The sequence below is a fragment of the Canis aureus genome, chromosome 37 (assembly GCF_053574225.1).
Source record: "Canis aureus isolate CA01 chromosome 37, VMU_Caureus_v.1.0, whole genome shotgun sequence".
Lineage (NCBI taxonomy): Eukaryota > Metazoa > Chordata > Mammalia > Carnivora > Canidae > Canis > Canis aureus.
Window position 1 is genome coordinate 3,650,071 of NC_135647.1, and position 26,846 is coordinate 3,676,916.

General features: G+C 41.0%; 1 protein-coding gene and 1 long non-coding RNA gene across 5 annotated transcripts in view; one reads left to right on the forward strand and one right to left on the reverse strand.

Moving 5' to 3' along the window:
- The window catches only part of RIPOR2 (RHO family interacting cell polarization regulator 2), a 220,082-nt gene that overhangs the window by 37,644 nt on the left and 155,592 nt on the right, over positions 1-26,846 (forward strand). The gene's annotated exons all lie outside the window — the stretch shown is intronic.
- The window catches only part of LOC144306631 (uncharacterized), a 39,444-nt gene continuing 31,589 nt past the window's right edge, over positions 18,992-26,846 (reverse strand). For both annotated transcript variants that reach the window (XR_013373726.1, XR_013373725.1), the window contains one exon: positions 18,992-20,906. This is a non-coding gene — a long non-coding RNA (uncharacterized LOC144306631). The remainder of the gene's footprint in view (positions 20,907-26,846) is intronic.

Here is a 26,846-nt window from a genome sequence, read left to right on the forward strand (position 1 = left end):
CACAGGATAAACAGCTCACACTGAGCCTGGCATCTGGCAGGGGATGGGGCTTCTCTGCCCAGGCATAGACACCTGAGAATCAGCACAGAAGACCCTCCCCCAGAGGACCAGCTGGAAGAACAAGGGAAGAGCAAGTTTATTGACCAAGCAGCACTGGAAAGCTCAAGGACTGAGGGAAAATAGTATAGAACTAGAGCATCCTTTTTTTTTTTTCTTTTTCCATTATGACTCATTTTTCTATCAGACTAAAAATTTCCAATATTTTTTCCCTTTTCCTACCTTAACTACAATATTTTAACAGCTCTTCATTTTTAAGTTTTTTCCTTTTTGACTTTCATATTTCTACAATTACATGTCTTTGATATATTTTTCATTTCTGGATTCCTTTCAACGTATTCAATTTAATTTGGTAGATAGACAAGATATGGGTTTTTGTTTTTTTGTTTTTTCTGTCTCATTTTGCTTTACAATGGTGGAAGTTAGTACCTTCTAAAACATGACCAACATACACCCAGAACCAAGTGGAATACTGTGCTGGTTCATTCTGTGAGATTATATTCTCTTTCTTCCATTCCATTCTGCTCCCCTCTTTATCTTGTTTATATTTTGGTGGTCAATGTTGGGGCTTTCTATAAGTATTGCTAGTTTATATAAATTTGGGACTGAGCATCTTCTAACATACAGAACAAAATACACTCAGAACCAAGAGGATCACCCTCTAGGACCCCTCACATAGACTACATTCTCTCTCCACTCCCACTTCTTCACCACCACCACCCCTAGCCCACTCCCCTTTTTTCTCTCTTTTCTTTACTTTTTTCCTTTTTTTCTTTTTCTTTTTTCTTTTTTCTTTTTTCTTCTTCTTTGTGGTTCTTGGCCTTTTATTTTTACTGCTTTGTTTTAAAATATGGTTTTCACTTTAGTGGTCCTTTTATTTTGTTCTGATCTTCTTTTTCTTTGTTTTCTGGTCTCTGATCTCTTTGGAATCATATAGGGTGTATTTTATTTAGGTCATGGTTGATATTTTTGACTCAGCCCACTCATATACCCACTCTGCACTGAACAAAATGACTAGAAGGAAGAATTCACCACAAAAGAAAGAACCAGAAACAATACTTTCTGCCATAGAATTGCAGAATTTGGACTTCAATACAATGTCAGAAAGTCAATTCAAAAGCACAATTATAAAGCTACTGGTGGCTCTGGAAAGAAGTATAAAGGACTCTAGAGACTTTGTTACTGAAGAATTGGGATCTCATCAGGCTAAAATTAAAAATAGATTAAACGAGATGCAATTCAAACTGGATGTTCTAACTGTAGGGTTAATGAGGTGGAAGAAAGAGTGAGTGACATAGAAGACAAGTTGATGGTAAGGAAGGAAGCTGAGGAAAAAAGAGAAAAACAATTAAGAGATCATGAGGAAAGGCTTAAGGAAATAAATGATAACCTCAGAAGGAAGAATTTACGTCTACTTGGGCTTCCAGAAGAGGCTGAGAAGGAGAGAGGACCACAAAGTATATTTGAACAAATCATAGCTGAGAACTTCCCAAATATGGGGAAGGAAACTGGCATTCAGATCCAAGAGACAGAGAGGACCCCCCCCAAAAAGATCAATAAAAACTGTTCAACACCTCGAAATTTAATAGTGAAACTTGCAAATTCCAAAGATAAACAGAAAATTCTTAAGGCAGCAAGAGATGAGATTCTTATATGGGGAGAAATATCAGATTAACAGCAGACATCTCCAGAGACCTGGCAGGTCAGAAAGGGCTGGCAGGATATATTCAGGGTCCTAAATGAGAAGAACATGCAGCCAAGAATACTTTATTTAGCAAGGCTGTCGGTTCAGAATAGAAGAGATAAAGAGCTTCCAGGATAGGCAGAAACTGAAAGAATATGTGACCACTAAACCGGCTCTGCAAGAAATATTAAGGGGGAACCTGTAAAAGAAAGAGGAAGCCCAAAGAAACAATCCACAAAACAGGGAATGAATAGGTAATATGATGACACTGAATTCATATCTTTCAATAATTACTCTGAAAGTGAATGGGCTAAATGATCCCATCAAAAGATGTAGGGTTTCAGACTGGATAAAAAAGCAAGACCCATCTATATGCTGTCTACAAGAGACTCATTTTAGACCTAAGGACACCTCCAGCCTGAAAATGAAGGGGTGGGAGAACCATTTACCATTCAAATGGTCCTCAGAAGAAAGCTGGGTTAGCAATCCTCATATCAGATAAATTAAAGTTTATACCAAAGATTCTGGTAAGAGATGAAGAGGGGCACTATGTCATACTTAAAGGATCTATCCAACAAGCACACTAACAATCATGAATATTTATGCCCCTAATGTGGGAGCTGCCAAGTATATCAATCAATTAATAACCAAAGTAGAGAGATACTTAGATAATAATACAGTAACAGTAGAAGACTTCAACACAACACTTTCTGCAAATGACAGATATTCTAAGCAGAACATCACCAAAGAAACCAGGGCCTTAAATGATATCCTGGACCAAATAGATTTCACATATATATATACAGAACTTTCCATCCAAACACAACTGAATACACATTCTTCTCAAGTGCACATGGAACTTTCTCCAGAATAGACCACATACAGGGTCACAATTTAGGTCTCAACCAATACCAAAAGATTGGGATTGTCCCCTGCATATTTTCAAACCACAATGCTTTGAAACTATAACTCAATTGCAAGAAGAAATTTGGATGAAACTCAAACACATGGAGGTTAAAGAGCATCCTACTAAAAGATGAATGGGTCAACCAGGAAATTAGAGAAGAATTTAAAAGATTCATGGAAACTAATGAAAATGAAGATACAATTGTTGAAAATCTTTGGGATACAGCGAAAGTGGTCCTAAGAGGGAAATACATCACAAAACAAGCATCCCTCAAAAAATTGGAAAAAACTCAAATACACAAGCTAACCTCACACCTAAAGGAATTGCAGAAAGAACAGCAAGTAACACCTACACAAGGCAGAAGAGAGATAATAAAGACTCGAGCAGAACTCAATGAAATAGAGACCAGAAGAACTGCAGAACAGATCAACAAAGCCAGGATTTGGTTCTTTGAAAGAATTAATAAGATAGGTAAACCCCTAGCCAGCCTTATTAAAAAGAAAAAAGACTCAAGTTAATAAAATCACACACAAAAAATATAAATAAAATCACGAACGAAAAAGGAGAGATCACAACCAATACCAAGGAAATACAAATTATTTTAAAGACATTTTATGAGCAGCTACATGCCAACAAATTAGGCAATCTAGAAGAAATTGATACATTTCTGGAAAACCACAAATTATCAAAACTGGAACAGGAAGAAATAGAAAACCTGAACAGGCCAATAACCAGCGAGGAAATTGAAGCAGTTATCAACAATCTCCCAAGACACAAAAGTCCAGGGCCAAATGGCTTCCCAGGGGAATTCTATCAAACGTTTAAAGAAGAAATAATACCTATTCTACTAAAGGTGTTGCAAAGGATAGAAAGGGATGGGATATTTTCAAACTTGTTTTATGAGGCCAGCATTACCTTGATTCCAAAACCAGACAAAGACCCCACCAAAAAGGAGAATTATAGACCAATATCCCTGATGAACATGGATGCAAAAATTCTCACCAAGATACTAGCCAATAGGATTCAACAGTACATTAAGAAGATTATTTTCACCATGACCAAGTGGGATTTATCCCCGGGATGCAAGGCTGGTTCAACACTCATAAAGCAATCAATGTGATAGATCACACCAACAAGAGAAAAAACAAGGACCATATGATTCTCTCAATAGCTGCAGAGAAAGCATTTCTCTGATCCATTCCTGATCAAAACTTTTCAGAGTGTAGGGATAGAGGGAACATTCCTCAGCATCTTAAAAGCCATCTATGAAAAGCCCACAGCGAATATCATTCTCAATGGGGAAAAACTGAGAGCCTTTCACCTAAGATCAGGAACACGACAGGGATGTCCACTCACCATTGCTATTCAACATAGTACTAGAAGTCCTGGCCTCAGCAATAAGACAACAAAAAGAACTATAAGGCATTCAAATTGGCAAAGAAGTCAAACTCTCCCTCTTTGCAGATGACATGATACTGTGTATAGAAAACCCAAAAGACTCCACCCCAAGATTGCTAGAACTCATACAGCAATTCAGCAATATGGCAGGACACAAAATTAATTCACAGAAATCAGTGGTATTTTTATACACTAACAAAGAGACTGAAGAAAGAGAAATTAAGGAGTCAATCCCATTTACAGTTGCACCCAAAACCATAAGATACCTAGGAATAAACCTAACCAAAGAGGTAAAGGATCCATATGCCCTAAAAACTACAAAACACTTCTGAAAGAAATTGAGGAAGACACAAAGAGATGGAAAAACATTCCATGCTCATGGATTGAAAAAATAAATATTGTGAAAATGTCTACGCTACCCAGGGCAATTTACACGTTCAATGCAATCCCTATCAAGATACCATGGACTTTCTTCAGAGAGTTGGGACAAATAATCTTAAGATTTGTGTGGAATCAGAAAGACCCTGAATAGCCAATGGAATATTAAAAAAGAAAACCAGAGCTGGGGGCATCACAATGCCAGATTTCAAGCTGTATTGCAAAGCTGTGATCATCACGACAGTGTGGTACTGGTACAAAAACAGACACAAAGATCAATGGCACAGAATAGAGAACTCAGAAATGGGCCCTCAACTCTATAGTCAACTAATATTCGACAAAGCAAGAAGGAATATCCACTGGAAAAAGGACAGTCTTTTCAATAAATAGTGTTGGGAAAATTGGACAGCCACGTGCAGAAGAATGAAGCTGGACCATTCTCTTGCACCATACACAAAGATAAACTCAAAATGGATGAAAGATCTAAATCCATCCAGACAAGAATCCATCAAAATGCTAGAGGAGAACACAGACAACACCCTTTTTGAACTTGGCCACAGTAACTTCTTGCAAGATACATCTATGAAGGCAAAGGAAACAAAAGCAAAAATGGACTATTGGGACTTAATCAGGATAAAAAGCTTCTGCAAAGCAAAAGAAACAAAACTAAAATACAACCTACAGAGTGGGAGAATATATATGCAAATGACATATCAGATAAAGGGCTGGTATCCAAGATCTATAAAGAACTCATCAACCTCAACACCCAAGAAACAAAAAATCCAATCATTGAAATGGACAGAAGACATGAACAGAAATTTTACCAAAGAAGACATACACACAGCCAACAAACACATGAGAAATGCTCCGCATCACTTGCCATCAGAAAATACAAATCAAAACCACAATGAGATACCACATGACACCAGTGAGAATGGTGAAAATTAACAAGATGGGAAACAACAAATGTTGCAGAAGATGTGGAGAAAGGGGAACCCTCCTGCACTGTTGGTGGGAATGTGAACTGGTGCAGCCACTCTGGAAAACTGTGTGGAAGTTCCTCAAAGAGTTAAAAATAGAGCTACCCTATGACCCAGCAATTGCACTACTGGGGATTTACCCCAAAGATACAGATGCAGTGAAAAACTGAGACACCTACACCCCAATGTTTATAGCAGCAATGTCCACAGTAGCCAGACTGTGGAAGGAGCCTCGGTGTCCATCGAAAGATGAATGGATAAAGAAGATGTGGTTTATGTATCCAATGGAATATTACTCAGCCATTAGAAATGATGAATATCCAGCATTTGCTTCAACAAGGATGGAACTAGAGGGTATTATGCTAAGTGAAGTAAGTCAGTCGAAGGACAATCATCATATGGTTTCACTTATATGGGGAATATAAGAAATAGTGAATGGGATTATAAGGAAAAGGAGGGGAACTGAGTGGGTAAATTAGAGAGGGAAACAAACTCTGAGAGACTCCTAACTCTGGGAAATGAACAAAGGGTAGTAGAAGGGGAGGTGGGCAGGGGTTGGGGTAACTGGGTGACGGGCACTGAGGAGGAGACTTGATGGGATGAGCACCAGGTGTTATACTATATGTTGGCAAATCAAACTTCAATTAAAAAAATAGAAATGTACGTTCTGGGAAAAACTAGAATGTTTTAAAGACTCAATGTTGTGGAAAAGGTCAAGAAGTGGCTCGCCAATCCTTCCCCTCTACAGTTCAATCTACTGGTAACAGAAAAGTAAATGGCAAGCAAGTCTGAACATTCAGTCTTAACCACTGAAAAATGTGCAGGAGCTACAATCCACATTAACTTATCTTCAACTGCTTTTGTACTTGAGTCTTTTAAGCTGCAGAAGTTTGTACTGGCTGTGAGCACAATAAACCACACATCTCATTTCAGGAGGAATGAGATTAATTAATTAATTGGAGATAAATCCTGCTCAGATTGGAGCATGCTCAGTCATTTCTCTCTGGTCATTTGCTTGCCTCGGGCAGCCGTGAGTGGTTCTGGCAACTGCTCTCACTTCTGCATGAGCTGTTCTAGATTGGTCTTGTACCGGGTAGAGCCGAGTGTCCTGCTTTCACTCTGGTCAAGGGATTGTGTGGGAAAACTTGAATGTGATCCAAAATCCAAAAGTAAAATGTCATATGTCTGAAAGATTTGATTGTCTTTAAAGGGCACTATTGCCCTGGCAGGTTTTTTTCAGTCCTTGTAAGTGGAAAACATGAAATATTGATTGTGTCTCCTATGGAGAAGTACAAGAAAGCAAAAAGCATCCATCCTCTGAACAGATGAGGAACTATAGATGATCACAGTGCACCTTGTCTCCTAGAGCAATATGTAGAGAACTAATACCTGCCAGTGTTATTATAATTATTATAGACAAAAAAGAGGGCACCTCAGTAAAGCATCTGCCTTCAACTCAGGTCATGATCTCAGGGTCCTGGGATTGAGCCTGCATTGGGCTCCCTGCTCAGTGGGGAGCCTGCTTCTCCCTCTGCCACTCCTCCCATTCATGCTCTCTCTCTCAAATAAATAAATAAAACCCTTTAAAAAAAAGAAAAAATGAAGAATGCATACAGTTTGAATAAACTCTTTTGTAACAGGGGCCATTCTTCTCATGATTTTTATGGATTAAATTCTGTTATCCAGAAGACACATTATGTTCTTGGCCACAGAATTTGTGCCATAGAATTTGATATGAGAATATCATATTATGTTATTATGGGTAATAACATTACAATGTTATCCTAAACCTTAGGTAATTTTGTGTTAAATGACATCAACCAAATGTTCCAATCGTATATAAGAAGAGGCTTGGCACACTGTGGCTGGTGGGCCTGATCCAACCCACTCTGGTTTTATAAATATGGTTTTATTAGAACACAGCCAAGCTCTTTTGTTTATGTGATGTCTATGGCTGTTTTCACAGTATAAATGGCAGAGTTGAATAGTTGCATCAGAGATGGTACCACTTACAAAACCTAAGATATTTACTATCTGATCCTGATAGGATATTTACTGATACCCTAATCATGGGCCTTTACAGAAAAAAGTTTGCTGATCCCTGACCTAAGTTATTAAAATTTTTTATAAGATTTTATTTATTTATTCATGAAAGACTGAGAGAGAGAGAGAGGCAGAGATATAGGCAGAGGGAGAAGCAGGCTCCCTGCAGGGAGCCTGATGTGGAACTTGATCCCAGGACCCCGGGATCACATCCTGAGTCAAAGGCAGATGCTCAACCACTGAGCCCCCCAGGCATCCCAAATTATTAAAATTTCATAAGACTATATATATGTGTACAATCTTTGTATAATTATATAAGGATATATACATATCATACAGATGTATATGGCTCTATATGCATAGACACTTGCATACATAGATGCACATATATGTAAATACATACATATAAGCATGTATCAGTACACACAAATATATTTGGGTACATTTATGATACGTGTGCAGGTACATGTACATTTATGTCTGTGCACATGCTCAGTATGAGCTGAATTCCAAATGAGCAGAAATGAGATCTTTAATCACATCTGGAAAAACACATTTGGGGTCAGCAGCCTCTTTTCTGAACACATCATACTGGTTTTCCTCCACAGAAGTGGTAGGTAATGCCTGCTGCAGATATAGAAAGTGTGTTCTTTGTCACTTCAACATATGAGTCTGTCTCTGGAGAAAGCATTACTGTGAGGGTGTTTGAGGCTTTGCTGCTTGCGCAGAGGCTGGAGAACAAAAGTGGCATGCAAGGGGCTTGGGCATAGCAGGCTGCACACTGGGTGCCTTGGTGATGCCCTGCCACTCATTTTCCCATAAGGAGACGCAGACCCCCAGAAAGAACAGCGAAGAAAAGACAGCATAGGCTGGAGACCAAGATTGACTGTACTTTAAGACACAAACAATGCAGCCTGATGTTACTAACTCACTTAGTTCGAGGGAAGAAGTGTACTATTCATTGTAGATTAAAAGCCCCTCGAGCCAGGTATCCATCCATTTGCTCATGTATTCATTTAGTGAATGGCTCATTGAGCACCTGCTGTGTGTCAGGCACTGGGCCAGACTCAGGGGCCTGAGCATGCAGGATGCGGCCCCTTCCCTTACAGATCACCCAGTTCCGGGGAGGTAGGAGAAGCAACTGGGAGAGACTAACCAACAGGCATGTCCATTGAGGAGCTGTGAGCAATTCACATCTGGGCACCAAGTGCTGCAGTGCAAACAGGAAGGGCACTTGACCTCATCCTGAAGCCTTCGGGGCCAGAAAGTGTGTCTAGAGGAAGCAGCCCTTAATCAAGAGTGAAGTGAAAGTAGGAGTTAGCCAAGCTCTAAGACCACAGCAAGGACTTCTCAGCAGGAGACAAGTGGTACATGAGCCGGAACAGAGCCAGACCATAGTACTAGGGGCATGTTCATGGCTCTGCATGGCTAGATCCAGGGTGGTGCATGGGCTGGAACAGAGCCAGACCATAGTACGAGGGGCCTGTTCATGGCTCTGGATGGCTGGAGTCAAGAGGCCAAGGGTGAGGGGTGGGGTGGCGAGGAGTAAGGTAAAACGCCCTTAGGGGAGCTGGATGGCTCAGAGTCAGCTGGCTGACTCTCTATCCCTGTCACACACATCACCACCCCTGCTTCCCTGATCAGCCTCCACTGGATATTCCAGATGGAATAGGAGAATGGACCAAGCTGGATCAGCACCATGTGGGGCCAGACGAGAGCCCAAGGCAAAAGGAAAAATGTGCACCCTTATATACACTACCTAAGTGTTCCCGTAGATCCCATCAAGCAGAAGTGAACACAAGCTCTACAATCAGAAAACATGAATACCTGTGAAGTCCTGCATTGTGCAGTCTGGTTGTATGCCTCATGCCTCTGTCAGCTCCCATAAGATTCCCTGGCATTGCCCTCATTTGGCTGATTAGAATTCTCATCATACAATAACAAAGGGTCATAAAACAACAACGGATAGCCTATCTTTATCTTGTTCATCATGGATTTTTCTTTTTGCCCATGATTTAATTGATAGATGAAACCAGAAAGATAAGTAGGTGACAGGTAGTACAAGATATTCTGAAAAATGCTAAGGAGTGTGGATATTGTCCCGAGGGCCATGAGAAACCAATGAAAGGCTTTAAGTGAGGGAATGAAGGGATCAGATTTTTGGTTTAGAAAATGTCACTCTAGCTGCAGGATTGAGGATAGATTTGGGATGTGAGATCGATCTGCCATAGAAACATTTGGACTTCTACCAACCCACCAATTTACGGGGCTGTTATTAACATCATACAAATGATTCACAGGGTGTCTGGGTGGTTCAGTCAGTTGAGTGTCCAACTCTTCTGACGACTCTACATTTTGGCTCAGGTTGTGATCTCAGAGTTGTGAGATTGAGCCCCACGTGGGGCTTCCTGCTCAGTGTAGAGTCTGCTTGAGATTGTCCCTCCCCCTCTGCCTCTCCTCCCATTCCCACTCTCTTTCTCTCTCTCAAGTAAATACATAAAATCTTTTAAAAATGACTCACAATATGAAACCCATGTAAATGAGAAATATGTTTATAAACATATGTTGACTGATACATGTGTATGATGGCTAATATATGGTTGTGCACAACTGTTCAAACACACTGCTATGTTTTTGTAAGTGATCATTTGTTTCATTGAGATTCTCAAAAAAATACCTGAGCAAGGTGACGAACGCACCACAGAGTATAGATAGCCGAGAGTATAGTTTTCTACCCAGAATAGAAGAAAGAAAACAGGAAGTTACAGAAAAAATTAAAGAAGAAAAAGACTTGTAAGAGGAAAGGCTAATTTCCATCTGAAAATCCTTTCCTCATGCTGCCTCCTTCACTCGAAATACTTCTACTCTGTGAAGAATTTTTCCAAAAGCTCTGAAGCATCCAACCTTTCTTTTCTCTCCAGACATTTTTAGCAGCCCTGAAAACTGAATGTCCGTGAGAACTGCCCAGAGGACTTCAAGTTTAGGATTCAGTAGGTCTGGGATGGGGCCCAGGATACAGGTTCTCGTCAAGCTCCCAGGTGATGCTACTGGGGAGCTGGAGGCTCACTTTGAGAACCACTGCTCTAGACCTTTTACTGTGGGTACAGATCACCTACATGCCTTATTAAAATGCAGCACCTAAATTAAAATCAGTGTTTCTCACCAGGGGATGCTTTCATTCCCAGGGGACATCTGATCCTCTCTGGAAACACTGTTTGGTAGTTATTAACGCTGGTAATGGGGGTATTGATTGATACTAATGTCTGGTGGGTTCAATTCAGAGATGCTTCCAAATATGCTACAATGCCCACCACAACAAAGAATTATATAACCCAAAATGCCACCATTGTGCAACCTTGATCTAAACCATATAATTTAGGTATCATCTTAGACCATTTCCTATTGCTTCTTGCAAATGTAAGGATTTCAATGTCTTTGGAGCAGACACTATGTCTAATATAGAGATTCTGAGGCTCCTCCTCTCCCCCCGACCCCACCGCACCCCATTTCCAAGTGGAAGCACCACTAACATGGTGCTTGCAACATAGTATGCACACAGAAAAAGCTTTTTAAAATCAACTGCTCAGGATTATTTAAAGGAATAGTTATCAGCTCAAAGGGGTATATTAGAATCACTTGGGGAGTCTTTAAAACATAAAGGCTTGCATTCCACCAGCAGACTCTGACTTATTCGTTCTGTGCTGTGGTCTGCTTAGTGAAAGTGTTGTAAGCTCCAAAAGTTAATCCAGTGTGTAGCCAGGGTTGAGAACCACTGGAATCCAACCTTGCTGGTGACCCAGAAATTGAAACGATGACAATGGGATGGGACATTTGTAGCCTTTTGACCAAGAATATGATTACAACTGAAGAAAGCCTTCTATCCTCAAACAAGCTAGAGCTGTAAGATACCACTAACGAAGCCAGCATCTGTTGGGTGGCGTACATGAGTTGTGTCTTATGCGATATGCTACGAATACAAAGTTGAAAAAGTTTGAGGGCTCTGCCTTGCAGGGACCTCTCCAGTATAGTGCAAACTGGAGAGGACCCCTACGCACAGTACGATAAGGGCTGAGACAGAAGTGCTGGCAAAATACCAGGGCCACACAGGGGAGGTAGCACATGGAAAGAAGTGGCTTGCTCTTCCCTGGGACTTTGTGGGAGAGTCAGGGAATGCGCTTCCAGAGAAGGCAACCTCTGAGCTAGGCATTGAAAGCAGTGTTGTTTGGGAATGTCAAATACATCAGCAAGGCTGGACTGTCTGCTATTACAGGAAACAGAAAAATTGGTAGGGAAGAGAGGAAAGTGGCACGGAGCTGAGGAGTCAGTGAGACCACTTCCTGAAAGGCCTTATGTTCTGGGGTTTGGGCTACACAGACAAGAGGGAGCCAGTGATGGTTCTTAAGCAGAGAAATGATGTGAGAAGTTTAGCTTATGTGATCATGCACAACCTCATCAGAGCTTGGAGCTGTGACCAAACTGAGGATGGGAGCCCTGGGTGCTGTTTTGTGTGTTACTGGAGCCCTTGGCTTGAGCAACACTGTGGCCCTGTGACTCTCGTCCCCAAGCTTGCTTAGCTCTCCCTCCTTGGGCACGGAGTCCAGTGGATGACAAGCTCTACAAAGGGCTGGATTGGGCTTTAGGGACTGGCAGTTTCCTGGACCAGGTCTGGCTGATGAGAGCCCTCCTCCCATGGCCACCTGCTCACAGGTTCCTTGCCCTATCATGTCCACCCCCTATGCTGCCACTCCATGATGGGTTCTCTCTGGGGAACTGTTCTCTTCCTTCTTCATGGAGCCATTTGGAGAAGTCATTGCCTCTTCAGCAGACTATTACTGAGGCCTCCAGCCTCCCCCAGCAACCACAACCAATGCCAGGGAGAGGGTCTCTGTGTGCTCTCAGGCAGAAGGGTGCCTTGTAGAGGGCAGACAAACAGCAGAGCTAGGAGGCCTACTAAGGTTGGGTCCTGCTCTCCAGCACAAACCCTTGCAATAAAAAAAAGATGATGTACACAGGGGAGAAAAGAGCCTGCATATTCACAGACAGCTTTGGGCCAATTCTCAGCCCTGCCACACAAATCACTAATTTCTTCCTATTAAACCTAAGCCATGAACTAAAGCAAATTTGAAGTAGCATATTATACCTACAGGGTAAGTCAAAAAATAATGGCAGTACTGATTGCTGATAAAAATTATGGCAAAATGAATTTATTTATATATCGCTGGAGGCATGGTACATTTATGTAATCCTTTTTAAAAAAAGATTTTATTTGAGAGAGAGAGAGTGCATGTGAGAGAGCAAGCAGGAGTGGGGTGGAGAAGGGCAGAGGGATAGGGAGAAGCAGACTTCCTGCTGAGCAGGAGGCTGATGTGGGGGGCTCAATCCCAGGACCCTGGGGGTATGGCCTGAGCCAAAGGCAGATGCTTAACTGACTGAGCTACCCAGGTGCCCCTATACAATCCTTCTGAAAAGCAATTTTGCAAAAACACTTTAAGAGCCATCAAAACATGCACAGCCTTTAACACAGTACTGATAAAAATCAAGAGCTAAATGCACAAGGATCCTTGTTAAATCTTTGGCTATAACATCAAATGACTAAAAACAATCTAAATCCTCAATAATAAACTAGCTTAAATTATGACATATCAAATGTGACACATAAATGTGATGACCTATTACAGAGAATAAGAAGTTAAGTAGAAACAAAATACTTTAATCAACTAGGATTATATTCAGCTGCAAGTAACAGACAAGCTAAACATAGTGGCTGAAATAGCATTTATTTTTCTCAGAAATCAAGAAATTCAGTGTTATTGTTGGTTCAAGGTCAACATCTGTTATTCCCCAGAGTTTTCCTCCTGGTCACAGATGGCTGTCAAAACTCCAGACATCATGACTATGGTCAATGCAGGAAAAAGGAATAAGAGAATACTCTTTTATGATGAAAATGAGAATATTCCCCGAAGCACTCGCAGCAGGCATTCCTTATGTCTTTTTGCCAAAACTCGTTCACAGATCACCTCTCTCTGTGATGTTGTAAGGGAAAATGGGGAACAGGATGACCACAACTGGTTTACCACTGTCTGGGGCTGAGCACATTGCCACACAGGAGGCAAGATAATGGTTTTATTAACAAGAAAGAAGGGGGAAATTGATGTTTAGGGGAATGACAAAAATCAAATGATATGAACCCTTTGATGGCAACTATATGAAATTATGTGTGTGTTCGAGCAAGGGTTGGTCAGAAAGATGCAAAAGAAAAAGTATGTTTATGTATAGGATTGTGCTTGTTTTCTCTAAATTTTCTGCAACATTGTTAATACAACTTCTGAAGGAAGCAATTTTTTTGTAGAGCCAAAGATACAAAATTACTCTAAAAGAGCAGTGACTTTCTTTACATATGGCCACCTTCACCAAAAATTGGTTTCAGCTCTCAAAACTCATAAATGATTCCTTATCAGGTGAATATTCTTTTCAAACTGAAAATAGTGATATGTTTATATTCCTAATCATCTCTGCCCTCCAGATCCCCTTTTTGCCATTGTGCCATATTCACATCAAACCCTCCATTCGCAAACATCTGTTGTCACTGAACAAGATGGCAGTCATACCCTTGGCTGAGAACCTGCCTTGTTCCTGCACCTCAGAAGCATGTAAGTGATGATGCCAATCAGACTTACTGGAGGGGAAGCAAGAACCTGAGAGTGGTTCAGGAAGAAGCCGGCTGGTCTCCAGCCAAGAGTTTTGAAAGGAAATTCTTGCTTTGGTTGAGGTATTGGCTAAGTGGCCACTAGGATTCTTTCCAACTCACAGTCCTCATTTGTATGAGCTAAAGTTGCTATTATTTGTCTAAATAGAAATTCCAGATGGTTAATCTCCCTCCAATATCTAAGAATGGTTATGAAAATCAATTTGACAACTTCTGGTCTCATGAAACAAGAAGTAGTTTGCCAAGTCTATGGGCACCTGCCATGCCCCTCTCCCTGCGACCATTTACCTTCTGTGCCTTCACTCCCCACTGCCCAGCAAAACTTCCCTACTTCCGTCCTTTGAGAGTCCTGCTTTCTCCTTCACAACACCTAGCTGATGTGATGATAACAAACCCATGCTTATGCGTCCCCCATTTGGGGAGCCCTGCATGCATTCAAGTGGTGGATTGTCTTCCAGAGACATAGCAGCTGGAAGTTCAGGTTTTCTTAACGAGGAAGTGAGCGGAGAGCATTATGGCTTCTTAATCATCTGACTCCTCACCCTTCCAAACTGTCATTGTTTTAAAATTGTGATATTTCCTACATCAATCCAGATTTCAGGTATTTCCTGAAGGATTAGAAAATCAGCCAACGCTGGCCAGCATTTCTCCCGGCAGCCTCCACAGGGCTGAGCAGAGGCTGCCCTCTCTAGCCACAACCAAGCTTCCTAGGAAGGGGACAGTTTCTACCACTGCCCACGAAAGCCAAGGAGTTCACAGCCAAGTGTCACCTTTTATCTTCCTGCTTCTCTCCTTTACCTCTCTTTCCTGGCTCTTGAAGGCATCTTGAAGGCGTTTGCAGTCCTACTTGAAAGATTACAGACAGCTCGCACTTTGCATGGTTGTGCAGGACCCCAGAAACAATCCAGCAAGCAGAAATTGTGCAAAGTGATCGTAATAATCAATAGGAAAATGATGACCATTTCCATAAACTTTAAAAATGCTTGTCAAAACATTAACAACTCTTTTAGTGCCAGCCATAAATATACAAGGAGGTGGCGGGAAATGTAAAACCGATGCTTATTTAGTACACTGGAATTTAAACATTAGAAGCATCAAGAAAATGTTTTATTTCTTTGTGAAAACTTACTGGACATAGTTTAAACTGTGCTTGCATCTTGTATAATGTACAATATGCAGCATGCATCTTTTCCACACTTTGGAGTATGACAAATACTCCTCTCTAAGTCTGGATCAGCCTCCCAAATTTTATCCTTTGTGTGTTCATTGTCATGAAACACACCTGAGAGCTTTTTAAAGAGAAGTTTTCCCCCATTCCTGTCAGCAGGTCTGCCTTCCTGAAGCTTCTCTGCCTGAGTCTCTCCAATGTGATAAATCTACCCCCATACTCAGGTAGGACTGCAACTTCCCCTTACACTCAGTTTGAATTTCATCTTCCCTCTTACTGCTTTTTTTTTTTTTTTTTTTTTTTTTACCACATTTTTATCTTTGTTGGCCAGTTTTCTCTTTCAGGACCCATTTTTGTAAAATGTCACATGGTTTGTCACCTGGAGAAAGGAGGCAACAAAGCCATGCACTTTGCTGTCTATATGTGAATCGTCTGACATAACTGATCATAAAGGCACATGAGTCATTTTTCTAAGTGATTTATGGGTGGAAGAGCTAGAAATGAAGTTTGTACTTTACACAATCACGTATGGTTAATACACCCCAGCAACTGAACTTGCAACCATATAGTTGAGAGACTGGTGCTTCTTAACTAAATCATGAAAACTGAAGTTGATGCCTTTGGGAACCACCCATAATGTCTTTTGTGTGACAATACAAATGATGAAAGTTTCTTAAGACCTAATATTTTGAATGGACTTGAAAAGTCACCGAGGCCAACAGGCCTCCAAAGAAGGGTCCCCTTGTATAGTATCCAATCTTGGGACCATTTGCAGAATCCTTGAGAAAATAAAAAAAATTATCAAGTTTTTTCATAATGCTTACTTAGCACACAGATTCTTAGCAAAAACCTATTGTGGTGTTAATACAATACAGACCACCAGGTGGGGTGCTAGGCTGCCTGTCTTACCCCCCAGGGCATTGGTGCTAAGAGCCAGAGCTTTCCAACAGCTATGGTAGACACAAAAGGGATTGGAACTCTGAGTCCATATGGTGAACTCTCTCTTTGGAATCCTCTCTTATTCCAGAAAACAGGTACAGGAAGAGGTTACATGGCTTCCCCGGGAGAGCTGGAGTGAGCAGAGTACACTAGCATCCTTGACCCACTGTCTCCAGGATGTTAGGGTTTTTTTCTCCTTGATCCTTTAAGCTGAAGTTTGGTTATGGCCTGGGGGATAAGGAGGACACTTAGTCAGTTTGGGTGGACACTCAATCTAAGCAGAAGGACCTATGGTCCCAAATGGCCTTGCACACTGGGAACCCATAATAAGGCTTCATTGTGAATTCCACGGGTGTAAATTCACAGGTGGGATTTCATGGATGGCCCTCGGACACTCCACATAGATTTCCTTTGGGAGCCTAGCAGTGGAACATGATCATCACAGTTAGCTGGCCAAGGTTTCCAGAATCCTGGATCCCATCTGTCTGGGGAAAACTATCTTGATGCAGCATAGACCTAGTACACTACTAGGCAAGCTATCCCAGAGGTCACACAACACAAAGACTCACAGATTAAGTTAATGCTCAGATCACGTGGGTTGTTAAATCAATTTAAAATACATAGCAAGAAGCAAGTGGGAAGTGATCTAGTAATGAAACACAAAATAGGGTGCAGGTGGGGTGGAAGAGCCACAGCACCTGACTCCCAACACGTTCAGAACTCATCTGTCCTCTCTATTTCTGCCGCATCAGTCTTCACCACTGAGGCTCTGATTTGTAAAGACCGCAACTGAGCTTTGCACAAGGTGATCCACTGGTAGAAATTTCTAGAGCTAATAATACATACTTTTCAGAGAGACACAGGGACAGGGGCAAGTACACCTGGCCACAGCTGTAGTCCATTGATTAGCCTATGGAACAACCATAGGTTTTATTTTATTTATTTTATTTTTTTTGGAGAGAGAATGCAATAGGTCGTGATGGGTGTGATATCAATGTTTGGCCAAATTAAGGCCTTATGAACATTGAATGTTCACACATATTTTGTATATCCTCAGTATTTAGGTTTTCTTATAAGTAATGCTTCCTAATATCATGTATATTTATTATTTCATGAATATCAGGATGGTATGTTTATTCTTTTCTTTCTATGTGTAACATATACGTGCTCTACCTACTAGCTGCTTGGGTTTACTTAGCACATCTTACAAGTGTCATCCATCCCATATGATTTTTTCTTCTACAGAATAACAAAGTTTTCAATAATGCTACAAGTGCACATTATTCATCACCCCTAGAATACTTAGTTCTCTCTAACACATCATACAGATAAGTTAAAACTATAAACCATCATTATCATAGTAAGTAATATGGAAACAGCATCTTTTATTAAACAGCTCACTCACATCAGTGTGAGCCCAGTCAGCCAAGCCTTTTCTGAAGTCCTAGGGCTATGACTTGCTTCCCCAGACCATGAGGCCACATGAAACTCCAAGCATCCAGGCAGCACATCTTTGTCATCTGCTCTATTGTCTTTGCAACGACAAAATTCCTATTTTGGTGTTGACTTCTTATTTGCTGATTTATCTTTTGTGCATCCTCATTAGAAGTATGTTTGCAATGTTTTTTAGATATCTGTCCATTAAAGCTGATTTAGTTTTATACTCAGGTCCAGAAGCTGAGACTTTTACCTCTTGAGTACACTGAAACATAGTCTAAAACCACATGTTCCAATATGGCCATAAACATTGTTAACTTTTCGGTAAGCCAACTCTCTCCTTGTGAGAAAATGTCCATAAACCAGGACTGATATTATTTATTTATTATTTATATTATTTATATATTATTTATGATATAGTATGTTTTGTTGTACTTGGCCTGTTTTATTTACACAGGTACAATAAGAGGTATTGAGTATGGAACCTATGCAAATAACTACAGCACAACAAAAAGAAACTCAGCAAATCTACTTTGCAGAGTATTTAGCTATGATTCTAAGTAGTAAGATCAATCCATAGATGACATATTTTCTACAGAATCATTATTCTTTGAGTTTCCTTAGAAATTTATCAGAAGAGTTTTTACAGTTTTTTGACATCTAAGGGAAAAGTTAAAACAAGATACCAACTGAAAGTATGTTCAATGTTCAACGGAGAGATAAAGAGATTAAGAAGCCATTCACAATGGAACATTAATCATAGTCAAATCTGTTCTTTTGGTCCTTGCTAATTAGTTCTTGTTTTGTTGGTCTTGGGTTAAGCTCTTCTTCATGAAGTCTGCCTCTATACTGAAAAAGTCCTGAAAAACCCAATTCAGTCCTTGGGTAGAATCTGACAGGTGTTAGGTACCATCTGTGACTGAGATTCTTTGACAGTTCTTCAAAAACATTCAATTTCAGAGTTGTGGTTTGTAGCAAGGGGCCTTAGATTATGGGAGGAAATGACAAGAGTCATCTGTTGATGACAAGACAGTTTAGGCCTGGTTTCTTATATTAATCAAAATTATCAGTGTGGGTAAGGACTAATGCTTCCAGTTAGGTATGATAGTACGAATAGTGAAGACATTGACAAACCCCCAGGGCCATCTGATTCACCTGGTAAGGTGTGTACTATGCTTGACACCAGTGAAAAGGCCATTTGCACCAAGGTTTTTTTTTTTTTTCTTTTAAGATTTTATTTATTTATTTATTCATGAGAGACACAGAGAGAGAGAGGCAGAGACATAGGCAGAGGCAGAAGCAGGCTCCCTGCGGGGAGCCTGATGTAGGACTCGAGCCCAGGAACCCGGGATCATGACCTGAGCCAAAGGCAGATGCTCAACTGCTGAGCCACCCAGGTGCCCCCACAGCCAGGGTTAAACCAGTTTGCTGTCCATCTTTATGTTGTGAACATTGCACACCCAAGGTTTGCAGAGTATGCTTGCAACCCCTTGTAAGTATTTTAATGAACTCCATTTTATTCCCTCTGCATCTCTTTGTATACTTTTCTTTTTTTCCAATGCAGGGCTTGAACTCATGACCCATGAGATCAAGACCTGAGCTGTGATCAAGAGTCAGATGCTTAACCAACTGAGCCACAGAGGCATCCCTCTTTGCATGCTTTCAGTGATTTAATCAAACATATGATTTGGGCTTTTTAATTTGGCCTGTGAGCCTCTCTGCTCCATAAGCCCTGGGATAGTGTGTCTGGTGGTCTATACCTAGAGATTTCCTCAATGTCAAGGCAATTTCCCACGTGACACCACCCCATTAATCACGTTGTCATTAAACCTTTCTACCTTAGACTCATTGGACAGAACCTGATGAAGTATGCATCATACCTCATTTCAGTGGAGGTTTTTGGTTGGTTGTCATTGTGGGGGGGGGAGGTTAAATCACTCCGCCTATGGAACTCCTGGCCCCACCTCTTACCTTTCACGTTCCAGGTTACCTACAGCTTCTGTGCCTGGCTGTTTTCTGGCCATGTTCAGAGAGAAAAGGCTCTTTGGAGCCTTGAGCTGTAACTGTCCCCCTTTCTTCCAGCAAAGTTACTTTCTTTCTTTTCAAACCATCACATCCAAGTTTACTGAATCCAGGATGAAGGTGTCTATGGGATGGATGCCCCTGCTGAAAATACTGAGAATGATCATGGTTCAAATAGTGCAGTTTCTTGTGGGTGTTAGTCAATGTACCACTCTCAGCTGGGAAAAGTGATGGTCCCTCCAAGTACAGGATTGTTCACAATGGAGAGGTCTGGGTGCCATTATGTATGCTGGGCACGGGGAATGTTTTCTGATGGGGGGCATGCCAAGTCCAGTCAGAGTTGTGCTCATTCAGCTGATCGCATTAGATGGCAGAGCGGAGGCAGGGCCTCCCCAGACCCAGCCTCTGCAACATCAGTAGGATGCGCATGCACTACTGCACCAAGAGCCACTCCCACCAGGTGCAGCCAGGGGATGTACAGGCACTGCTCCAAGAGCAGCTCTCACTGGGTGACAGGGCAAAGGGGATACCCATGATGCCTGCCACTGCAAAACAGTCCCTGAGCTAAGACACTGGGGGGGATTTTATTTCCTAAATCACGGATGAGTTCATGTAAATAATAAAAGTACCTGAAGCTTATATTTTATTGAGCATTTGCTAAGGAGCTAGACACAGCGCCAACTGTTTTAGAAAGTATTCTCTCACTTAGTCCTCATAATAACCCTTAAAGATGGAGACTGTTATAAAATTATTCAAATTTTATAAATTAGAAAATTGGAAGTAATTTGTCCAATTTTATAAATTAGAAAATTGGAAGTAATATATAGGATTAGACCCAACTGTACTGTTGGAAAACAGGGAGATTAAACAATATGTAGAATTTTGTTTCTTTTTTTCTCTCCTGTATTAATAGGCCAGAAGTAAATAATGCAGGGCTGATATAGTGTTCCAAGGTGTCAAGATCTGGGACTCTTCCATGTTGTCACTCCTTTTCGTTCACATGTGATTTCTTCTTCATGGCCCATGAGGGCTAATCATGCTCCAGTCTTCACATCTTCATTCCAGTCAGCAGAGAGGAGGAAGGCCAAAGAAGTGTGTGCCCCACCCTTTAAAGGCACTTCTCAAAAGTCACACATGATGTTTCTGCTTGTATTCCATTGGCTAGAACTTAATCATGGCACACCTACCTGCAAAGAGGGTCAGAAAAATACATCTTTATTCCAGATAGCGATGTGCTTAGCTAAGACTCAGGGGTTCTGATATTAGGGAACAAGGAGAGAATGGGTATTAAGGGGCAACTAGCTGTCTTTGTCATAATTAGAACTCGGGCCAGTCAGATTCCAAAGTTTATATGCATATTTGCATATTTGCTTTATTTTAACATTACTGAGTAATCTGGTCTCAAAGTAGAAAAATTGTGGAGAAATTTCATGAGGTCACTAGAAATAAGAAGTAGTGCTGCTATGGAACTCTGAAGCTGTATCTCCAGAACTACATCATTTTTAAAAACAACTTTATTGAAGTAGAATTGACTAATTGACATACAATAAACCATACATATTTGAGATGTACAATTTGATAAGTTTGACATATATATGCAGACATGTATGAAAACGCTACCGCGATCAAGATAATGAGCATATCATAGCCTTCATCCTTGAAAGTTTCCATGTGCCCCTTTGTAAGGCGTTCCTTCTGCCCCTCTTTGACTGCCTCCCCATGCAGTCATTGATCTGTTTTGTGCTACTGTTGATTATTTGTGTTTTCTGGAGTTTTGCATAAATGCAATAAAATAAACTATACTCTTCTTTGATCTGGCTTTAGTCACTCAGCATAATTTTTTTTAGATTAATCCGCATTGTTGTGTGTACCTATAGTTTGTCCCTTTCTTATCCATGAGCAGTTTCTCTTTGTTTATCCATTCACCTGTTGATGAATATTTGGGTAATTTCCCATTTGGGGTGATTACAAATAAAGCTGCTATGATCATGTGTGTACAAGCCTTTCTATAGACATACATTATCCTCTGGTTTGAATAAATACCTATTCCTGGAATGGCTAGGTTGTACAGTAGGTGTATTTAGCTTTTTAAGAAACTATCTGGTTGTTTTCCAAAGAGGCTGTGCTGTTGCACATGTGTAGCAGCATTGGGTATGAGTGTCCCAGTTCCTCTACAACCTTGTGAGCACTCAGGCATGGTCATTCTGTTTGGTTCTGTCCATTCTAATCGATGCATAGTGGGATGTTACTATTTGTTTTTGCATTTCCCTAATGACTAATGACAGTGAGTATATTTTATGTGCTTCTCTGATAGCTTTATATATTCCCTGATAAGGTGTCTGCTCAAATCTTTTGCCTATTTTCCTTTTTTTCTTATTATTGAGATTTCAGAACTTATTGTTTTATATAAGCTCTTTAACAGATTCATACTTTGCAAAGATCTCTTTTTTTTTTTTTTTTATGATAGGCACACAGTGAGAGAGAGAGAGAGGCAGAGACACAGGCAGAGGGAGAAGCAGGCTCCATGCACCGGGAGCCTGACGTGGGATTCGATCCCGGGTCTCCAGGATCGCGCCCTGGGCCAAAGGCAGGCGCCAAACCGCTGCGCCACCCAGGGATCCCTGCAAAGATCTCTTAATCTGCAATTTGTCTTTTCCTTCTCATAACAGAGCCGCTTGAAAAGCAGAAGTCTTTAATTTTGATGCAGCCCAATTGAACAACTGGCAGAGAGGTAGTACCTTAACTACTTTTGAATGGGGCTATTTCACACTTCAGTCCTTATTATGACATCTGACAAGCTAATATATTACATCCGTTTTATATGTAGAGAAAACACAGGAACATCAGCCAACTACTTTATCTGGTTCTTGGGAAATCACACATTAAGCACGTTGTTCAGATCAAATGTTCTTCTTTAATGCCTAAAAACATGTAGACACTAAGAGATTTTTTGTGAGTGTGTAAAAATAAATATTTAGTGCCTGAATAGGTGATCATCTAACTTGGCCTCAGAAATGTGTGATTAGCAAAGTACAACACTAGTTGAGAATGAATCTCACTAAGGACAGTAGTAACAAGGCAGGTTGAATCACTTAGAACTAAAACAGAAAACTTTGCTAAATTAGTGTCATTCGAATTGGTGATGTTAGTCACATAACCACTGAATAATTCATTCTGCATGAAGAGGAAGCAAAACTAAAAGAATTTGGATCTTGGAGTAGCAACAACCAAACAAAATTATTATCCATTTTATTTTATTTCATTTCTATTCATTTATTTCTTTTTGTTACAAAGCCAGTAATCATTAACAGTCTTTGGAAAGAGGGCTTTGTGGAGAAATGCTTTTGGTTTTCACTTTCTATACTTTAGAATAATGTGAATTTTTAACACAAATGTTTTTCTTTTTTCACTAAAAGAGAGAAAGAAGGAAAGAAAGAACAAAAGAGGAAAGGAGAAAGAAGGAAAGAAAGAAGGGAATCTTTTAAAAGACAAAGATTTTGCTAAGACATTATTAATCTTTGGGAGGTTGATACTGAGGCAAACACTCTGGATTAGGGTTTTTTTAATAGGTTAATTCCTCATAAGTCAAAGAGTAGAGGCCCAGCCACAGAAGTCCTGTCTAGAGCAAACTCTATGCTTCAGTAATGCCACGGGACAAGGTAAGCTGCATCCTCTCTACGCTACCTGGAGTTTCAAGAACAATAATTAGTGTTTATTGAGGACTTACTAGAAGCTGGAAAGCCTTCTAAGCATTTTACAGGTGTTACCTCATTGAATCCTCACAGCAACCCTAGAAAGTGGTTGCTGCCATAACCTCTGTTTTACAGATGACAAAGCTGTGGCACAGAGAGGTTAAGTAACTTGCCCAAGGTTGCACAGTTAGCAAGTGGTGGAAGCAGGGATGAGACTCTAGGCAACATGGCTGCAGAGTCTATAGTATTATCCACTTAAGCCAAACATACCAAGTTGCAAGTGACACAAGTCTAAACTGGAACTGGATGCTGCCTGGGAGAACATGAGCCTCCTCAGTACAGATTCAGATGACCAGTTCTGCAGGCAGAGCAAGCTCAGGAAGGGCCCCACTGGCTGGCCTGGGGCCACAGGCGAGGAAATGACCCCTAGATGTGGGGAGAGAAAGCCCTTCCTTCACTGCATCTCATACTTTGTCTTTCTGAGCCTCATCCCCTTCCTTCCTAAATTCAGAATTCCTTCTGCTTTAGCAGAGGAAGAGGGTGTAGGGTCAGCAGGCATTTATGCTGACTGTTTTCACTTTAGATTCCAACGTGGCTCCACGAGGAAGGGAAAGCTGGGGAAATATTTGTTTGGGTTGATAAGTGCTTTCTACTTACTCACGAGACAGCTCTTCTCTCTCAGGACACAGAAAGCAGCCATTGAAAGCTTTATCCAAAGATAAAATACTTTATAACCCTGTTGGTTTCCATCCAAATTCTACACCCTTTTGTTCAAATGGAAGAGAACAGAATTAGTGGCAAATGAAAAAGAATTTCAACTATTTCAGACCCACCCCTGTTACTGTATCTCATACAGAGGTGGAGAAAGTTATCCCACAGAGAAGCAAAGCAGAGGAATTTGAGATAGAAGCCGAGGACAATGAATGAATGTGGTCATTCAGGGTGCCTGAGAAAGGAGGTTTCCTGGTCCCCGCCAGCTAGTCATGGGGGCAGGGAGACAGCTGAAGGAAGGGGGAGAGGTCAGCAGCTAGCCTCCATGAGTCCACAGCACCCTTGCCTGTACCCCATATGTGCCTGTGCACAGACAGGTGCTCCTGTGCACTCCCATCTCTCCACATTCACCCTCTACCTTACAGGTGTACGAGGTGGCAGCTTCTTCTCTAAGTCTCAAGCCATAGTTGCTCCTGTGGCTGTGACAAAACTGGAAAAGGACAAAACCCACAGCTTAGCCCATGATCTTCTATTCATACTGGGGAAGTTTGCAATTCTAGTTTTTTAAATCCATTTGTATAAAACTGCATATATTTGTAAAACATTATGTTGTTGGGTCACATTAAAGATGACCACACATTCTCATTTTGCTCACTATTGGTGACATCTAAAAGGTGTACAGGTGTCCAAGAAATACAGGTATACAGATTCCCACTACCATAGCCTCAACTCAGATTGCTCCAGGAGGTAAACTAGGAAGTGTTTTCCTTGATTAGTACATTTCTGAATCCGGGCAAAATCAATGAGAGAGTAATTCAAAGTAATTCATGGTGTCTATTAAGATTCTTATCAGCTTCTCAGTGGCTGTAGGATTAACAATGCTGACACTGGGGAAAAGCAAGAGATTTGGATTGCATTAAATAGTCAAGGCCGGGAGTCTATCTAGGATGGGATTCTCTGATGCATCCCAGAAGGAGGATTTTACCTGGGAATATAGTTTCTTGTGGGCTAGTCCTCTCCCTCTTGTGCTCCTACCTCCAGTATTTAGTGGTAAGAAACACAGTCATTGACCCACCAGCAGCAATATTAATACTTACTGCCATTTATTGAGTTCTTAGGATGCCAGATAACTAATTTCATTTAATTTCTACAAGGGATGTCTTTATATTCCCATCATGCAAATGGAGGAAAGTGTAGCTAAGAGATTTGTGAGTGACCAAGTTTTAAAATCTGACAGTTTTAAAATCTATGCTTTTAATCACCATGCTACACTACCAACTTGCTTCCAATACTCAAACGATGCTTGTCATTGTGCAAATTAAAACTAGTCATATGGATGACAAACCATTTCTTTGACTCTGGGTCATAACCTGGTATGCAGGAGGTCTTAAGAACTGGCCTCTTCCGGGATCCCTGGGTGGCGCAGCGGTTTGGCGCCTGCCTCTGGCCCAGGGCGCGATCCTGGAGACCCAGGATCGAATACCATGTCGGGCTCCTGGTGCATGGAGCCTGCTTCTCCCTCTGCCTGTGTCTCTGCCTCTCTCTCTCTCTCTGTGATGACTATCATAAATAAATAAAAAATTTAAAAAAAAAAAAAAAAAAGAACTGGCCTCTTCCTTCCCCAGCAAAGAACTGGAGGCTTCCCATCAACCTACATGACTCTTTTTTTTTTTTTTTATTCAAACACCAGATAGTTGGTTACAGAAAAGATCCAATTCACATTAATCTCATCAAAATATTTTCAAAATGGGAAATTCCTTGTGCCCACTTTGCAGAAAACACATTTTTGCCTGGGTATGTATGTGGTGATGTGACCTGGGCAGGGGTATGGTCCCTCCCATGTTCAGTATGACTTTTTAAAACAGGAAAAAGAGGGGTGCCTGGTTAACACAGTTAGTTAAGTGTCCAACTCTTGGTTTCAGCTTAGGTTGTGATCTCAGTGTGGTGAGATCAAGCCCCATGTGCGGCTCTGCACTTAGTGGGGAGTCTGCTTGAGATTCTCCTTCTCCCTGCCCCTCCCCCCATGTTCACTTACTCACTTATGCATGCTCTCTCTAAAATAAATAAATCTTGCGATCCCTGGGTGGCTCAGGGGTTTAGCGCCTGCCTTCGGCCCAGGGAGTGATCCTGGAGTCCCAGGATCGAATCCCACATCGGGCTCCCTGCATGTCTCTGCCTCTCTCTCTCTCTCTGTCTCTCTCGATCTGTGTGTGTGTGTGTGTGTGTGTGTGTGTGTGTGTCTCATGAATAAATTTTAAAAATCTTTTAAAAAATTAAATCTTTAAACAAAACAGGAGAAAGAATGTCATATTAGGGCTAAGAAACCAGCTAAATAAATAAATAAAATCTATAGCTTTGCAAATAACTAGCTCATTATTGCAGGTTCCTTCCATGGTTTTGGAGTCATCCAGATATAGATTCAGGAGGAATGGAGCAGAGTGGGGTTCTGTGCAACGATAAATAAGATGCATGCCCTCTGAAAGAGGAACACCAAGCCCATTGTTTCTAATTGTTCCATAAGGAACAACAGAAAATGTCAAGAGGTCAATTATAGAAGGGATTTGGGGATGGGAAGAATTAATTTGCAAAGTAGAGAAAACCTTATTAAAGCTTTATCGGAAAGTGTAAAATCTCAGTAGGGTGCCCTCAGGCCTAAGGGAATGCATCTAGAAGGTGAGGCTTATGTCAGCTACATTCATCAGCCTTTCCATCCTGATCAAGGCT